Genomic DNA, 5,822 nt, shown 5'->3' on the forward strand with positions numbered 1-5,822 from the left:
ACTGGGAGACTAGTCTGGATCGAGGGAAAGATGAACGGAGCAAAGTACAGAGAGATCCTTGATGAAAACCTGCTCAGGACCTCAGACTGGGGTGAAGGTTCACCTTCCAACAGGACAACGACCCTAAGCACACAGTCAAGACAACGCAGGAGTGGCTTCGGGACAAGTCTCTGAATGTCCTTGAGTGGCCCAGCCAGAGCCCGGACTTGAACCCGATCTAACATCTCTGGAGAGACCTGAAAATAGCTGTGCAGCGACGCTCCCCATCCAACCTGACAGAGCTTGAGAGGATCTACAGAGAAGAATGGGAGAAACTCCCCAAATACAGGTGTACCAAGCTTGTAGCATCATACCCAAGAAGACTCGAGGCTGTAATCACTGCCAAAGGTGCTTCAACAAAGTACTGAGTTAAAGGGTCTGAATAATTATAAAAATGATATATTTCCGTGTTAAAAGTAAAAAATCGAAACCTGTTTTTGCTTTGTCATTATGGCGTATTGTGTGTAGATTTATGAGGGGGGGAAATGATTTAATAGATTTTAGAATGAGGCTGTAACGTAACAAAATGTGGAAAAAGTCAAGGGGTCTGAATACTTTCCAAATGCGCCGTAACTTCCTGTCTGCTGTTCTGTGGGAAACAGAAGAAGTACATGGTCAGCCATAGTAGTATGATAGGTGTTGTTGTCCAGGGTCAGCCATAGTAGTATGATAGGTGTTGTTGTCCAGGGTCAGCCATAGTAGTATGATAGGTGTTGTTTTACAGGGTCAGCCATAGTAGTATGATAGGTGTTGTTGTCCAGGGTCAGCCATAGCAGTATGATAGGTGGTGTTGTCCAGGGTCAGCCATAGTAGTATGATAGGTGTTGTTGTACAGGCTCAGCCATAGTAGTATGATAGGTGTTGTTGTACAGGGTCAGCCATAGTAGTATGATAGGTGTTGTTGTACAGGGTCAGCCATAGTAGTATGATAGGTGTTGTTGTCCAGGGTCAGCCATAGTAGTATGATAGGTGTTGTTGTACAGGGTCAGCCATAGTAGTATGATAGGTGTTGTTGTACAGGGTCAGCCATAGTAGTATGATAGGTGTTGTTGTCCAGGGTCAGCCATAGTAGTATGATAGGTGTTGTTGTCCAGGGTCAGCCATAGTAGTGTGATAGGTGTTGTTGTACAGGGTCAGCCATAGTAGTATGATAGGTGTTGTTGTCCAGGGTCAGCCATAGTAGTGTGATAGGTGTTGTTGTACAGGGTCAGCCATAGTAGTATGATAGGTGTTGTTGTACAGGGTCAGCCATAGTAGTATGATAGGTGGTGTTGTACAGGGTCAGCCATAGTAGTATGATAGGTGTTGTTGTCCAGGGTCAGCCATAGTAGTATGATAGGTGTTGTTGTACAGGGTCAGCCATAGTAGTATGATAGGTGTTGTTGTACAGGGTCAGCCATAGTAGTATGATAGGTGTTGTTGTACAGGGTCAGCCATAGTAGTATGATAGGTGTTGTTGTCCAGGGTCAGCCATAGTAGTATGATAGGTGTTGTTGTACAGGGTCAGCCATAGTAGTATGATAGGTGGTGTTGTCCAGGGTCAGCCATAGTAGTATGATAGGTGTTGTTGTACAGGGTCAGCCATAGTAGTATGATAGGTGTTGTTGTCCAGGGTCAGCCATAGTAGTATGATAGGTGTTGTTGTACAGGGTCAGCCATAGTAGTATGATAGGTGTTGTTGTACAGGGTCAGCCATAGTAGTATGATAGGTGTTGTTGTACAGGGTCAGCCATAGTAGTATGATAGGTGTTGTTGTCCAGGGTCAGCCATAGTAGTATGATAGGTGTTGTTGTACAGGGTCAGCCATAGTAGTATGATAGGTGGTGTTGTCCAGGGTCAGCCATAGTAGTATGATAGGTGTTGTTGTACAGGGTCAGCCATAGTAGTATGATAGGTGTTGTTGTACAGGGTCAGCCATAGTAGTATGATAGGTGGTGTTGTCCAGGGTCAGCCATAGTAGTATGATAGGTGTTGTTGTCCAGGGTCAGCCATAGTAGTATGATAGGTGTTGTTGTCCAGGGTCAGCCATAGTAGTATGATAGGTGTTGTTGTACAGGGTCAGCCATAGTAGTATGATAGGTGGTGTTGTCCAGGGTCAGCCATAGTAGTATGATAGGTGTTGTTGTCCAGGGTCAGCCATAGTAGTATGATAGGTGTTGTTGTACAGGGTCAGCCATAGTAGTATGATAGGTGTTGTTGTCCAGGGTCAGCCATAGTAGTATGATAGGTGTTGTTGTACAGGGTCAGCCATAGTAGTATGATAGGTGTTGTTGTACAGGGTCAGCCATAGTAGTATGATAGGTGTTGTTGTACAGGGTCAGCCATAGTGGTATGATAGGTGTTGTTGTCCAGGGTCAGCCATAGTAGTATGATAGGTGTTGTTTTACAGGGTCAGCCATAGTAGTATGATAGGTGTTGTTGTACAGGGTCAGCCATAGTGGTATGATAGGTGTTGTTGTCCAGGGTCAGCCATAGTAGTATGATAGGTGTTGTTGTACAGGGTCAGCCATAGTAGTATGATAGGTGTTGTTGTCCAGGGTCAGCCATAGTAGTATGATAGGTGTTGTTTTACAGGGTCAGCCATAGTAGTATGATAGGTGGTGTTGTACAGGGTCAGCCATAGTAGTATGATAGGTGTTGTTGTACAGGGTCAGCCATAGTAGTATGATAGGTGTTGTTGTACAGGGTCAGCCATAGTAGTATGATAGGTGTTGTTTTACAGGGTCAGCCATAGTAGTATGATAGGTGGTGTTGTACAGGGTCAGCCATAGTAGTATGATAGGTGTTGTTGTACAGGGTCAGCCATAGTAGTATGATAGGTGTTGTTGTACAGGGTCAGCCATAGTAGTATGATAGGTGTTGTTGTCCAGGGTCAGCCATAGTAGTATGATAGGTGGTGTTGTCCAGGGTCAGCCATAGTAGTATGATAGGTGGTGTTGTACAGGGTCAGCCATAGTAGTATGATAGGTGTTGTTGTACAGGGTCAGCCATAGTAGTATGATCGGTGTTGTTGCTACAGGGTCAGCCATAGTAGTATGATAGGTGTTGTTGTACAGGATCAGCCATAGTAGTATGATAGGTGTTGTTTAACAGGGTCAGCTATAGTGGTATGATAGGTCTCTCTCTCTCTCTATCACTACCCTCCCTCCCCTCCTCCTCCTCCTCCTCCCCTCTTCCCCTCCTCTCTCTCCTCATCTCCCCCTCTTCCTCTCCTCCTCTCCTCCTCTCTCCCCTCCTCCTCCTCCTCTCCCCTCCTCTCCCTCTCTCCTCTCCTCTCTCCTCCCCCTCCTCCTCCTCCTCTCCTCCTCTCCTCCTCTCCTCTCTCTATCACTACCCTCCTCCTCCTCCTCCCCTCCTCCCCTCCCTCTCTCTCTCTCTCTCTCTCTATCACTACCCTCCCCTCCTCCTCCTCCTCCTCCTCCTCCTCCCCTCCTCTCCCTCTCTCTATCACTACCCTCCTCCTCCTCCTCCTCCTCCCCTCCTCCCTCCTCTCTCTCTCTCTCTCTCTATCACTACCCTCCCCTCCTCCTCCTCCTCCTCCTCCTCCTCCCCTCCTCTCTCTCTCTCTCTATCACTCCCCTCCCCTCTCTCTCCCTCTCTCTCTCTCTCTCTATCACTCCCCTCCCCTCCTCTCTCTCTCTCTCTCTCTCTCTCTCTATCACTACCCTCCCCTCCTCCTCCCCTCCTCTCTCTCTCTATCACTACCCTCCCCTCCTCCTCCTCCTCCTCCTTCCTACCTCCCCCTCCTCCCTCCCCCTCCTCCTCCTCTCCTCCCCTGGGCTGTGTGTGCCAGTCTTCCAGGAGGAGGATGAAAGGAGGATAGATGAAAGAGAGGAAGAGGGGATTGTGTGATGAGAGGATGAGAGAATGGGTCACTGGTTTTCTCTCTCTCTCTCTCTCTCTCTCTCTCTGTGTGTGTGTGGTGTGTGTGTGTGTGTGTGTGTGTGTGTGTGTGTGTGTGTGTGTGTGTGTGGTGTGTGTGTGTGTGTGTGTGTGTGTGTGTGTGTGTGTGTGTGTGTGTGTGTGTGTGTGTGTGTATATATCATTTTGCTTTTTTTTTATCTTTCGCTTCAACGATATGACCGTTGCCGTGACAATAGAAAGGAAGTTGTGTAGTGTTTCCTGTACGGATCCTTCTGTTGATCTCTGCTGGAAATTGAATTTTGCCTCACAGTCATGGTTATGGGCTTTAAAACAATACAGAAAACATCTCTACCTTCTACCAGATGTAGAGATGAAATGTATTCGGGTTTTGAGTTTACATCCCAATATTACAATGTAAAAACATTTATATATATATATAAAAAATGTTTTATTAATTAGGAGTCTGTCGTTCAGCTCTGACATCACGGAAACATGAGAAGAGAGAGGGGGAGAGAGGGGGAGAGAGAGAGGGGAGGGAGGGAGGAGAGAGAGCGCGAGAGAAGGGGAGAGACAGACAGAGAGAGAGACAGAGAGAGAGAGAGAAGCAGAGAGAGAGAGAGAGAGAGAGAAGCAGAGAGAGAGAGAGAGAGTGAGAGAGAGACAGAGAGAGAGAGGGAGAGAAGGGAGGGAGAGAGAGAGAGAGAGACAGAGAGAGAGACAGAGAGAGAGAGAAGGAGAGAGAGAGAGAGAGAGAGAGAGAGAGAGAGAGACAGAGAGAGAGACAGAGAGAGAGAGAGAGGAGAGAGAGAGAGAGAGACAGAGAGAGAGACAGAGAGAGAGAGAGAGAGAGAGCAGAGAGAGTGAGAGAAGGAGAGAGACAGAGAGAGAGACAGATAGAGAGAGACAGAGAGAGAGAGAGAGTGAGAGAAGGGAGAGAGAGAGATAGACAGATAGAGAGACAGAGAGACAGAGAGTTTTATGCGGTGTACTGAGACTCTACAGGGTGAGGAGTCAGTCTGTGTGTTTCTTCCCCCACTAAAAGCCAGATGAGGGTTTTGGCGTTTGAGGGCCGGCGTGTTGCCTAGCAGCCGAGAAGGTCGACGCTTTGTCTCTCGTGAGAGCGATTAACCCCGACACACACACACACACACACACACACACACACACACACACACACACACACACACACACACACACACACACACACACCTCGAAGCCGAGACGACAGGCTGAGAACGTCGCTCAGAAGCACAAATATGAGCATTCCATGGTGGCTCTCCTCTCCTCTCCCCTCCTCTCCCCTCCTCTCCTCTCCCCTCCCTCCTCTCCCTCTCCTCTAACTCTCCTCTCCCCTCCTCTCCTCTCTCTCCTCTAACTCTCCCCTCCTCCCCTCCCCTCCTCTCCTCTCCCCTCCCTCCTCTCCCCTCTCCTCCTAACTCTCCTCTCCCCTCCTCTCCTCCTCTCCTCTCCTCCCTAACTCTCCCCTCCCCTCCCCTCCCCTCCTCTCCTCTCCTCTCCTCTCCTCTCTCCTCCCCTCCCCTCCCTCCCCTCCCCTCCTCCCCTCCCCTCCTCTCCTCTCCCCTCCTCTCCTCCCTGTCTCTCCCTTCGTCTCCTCCTCTCCTCTTCTCCTCTGGCTCTATGCACAATCATTGGACTCTACCCACACTGACACTTCAAAACACACACACACACACACACACACACACACACACACACACACACACACACACACACACACACACACACACACACACACACACACACACACACACACACACACGCATATTGACACCACACACATCACACGTAAACACACTTTCACAGTCTTTCACACTTCACAGTGCGCTGCTGCTATTCTGTTTATTATCTATCCTGATTGTCTAGTCACTTTACCCCAACTACAATATATTACTACCTGG

The sequence above is a fragment of the Salmo salar genome, unplaced genomic scaffold (genome assembly GCF_905237065.1).
Source record: "Salmo salar unplaced genomic scaffold, Ssal_v3.1, whole genome shotgun sequence".
NCBI lineage: Eukaryota > Metazoa > Chordata > Actinopteri > Salmoniformes > Salmonidae > Salmo > Salmo salar.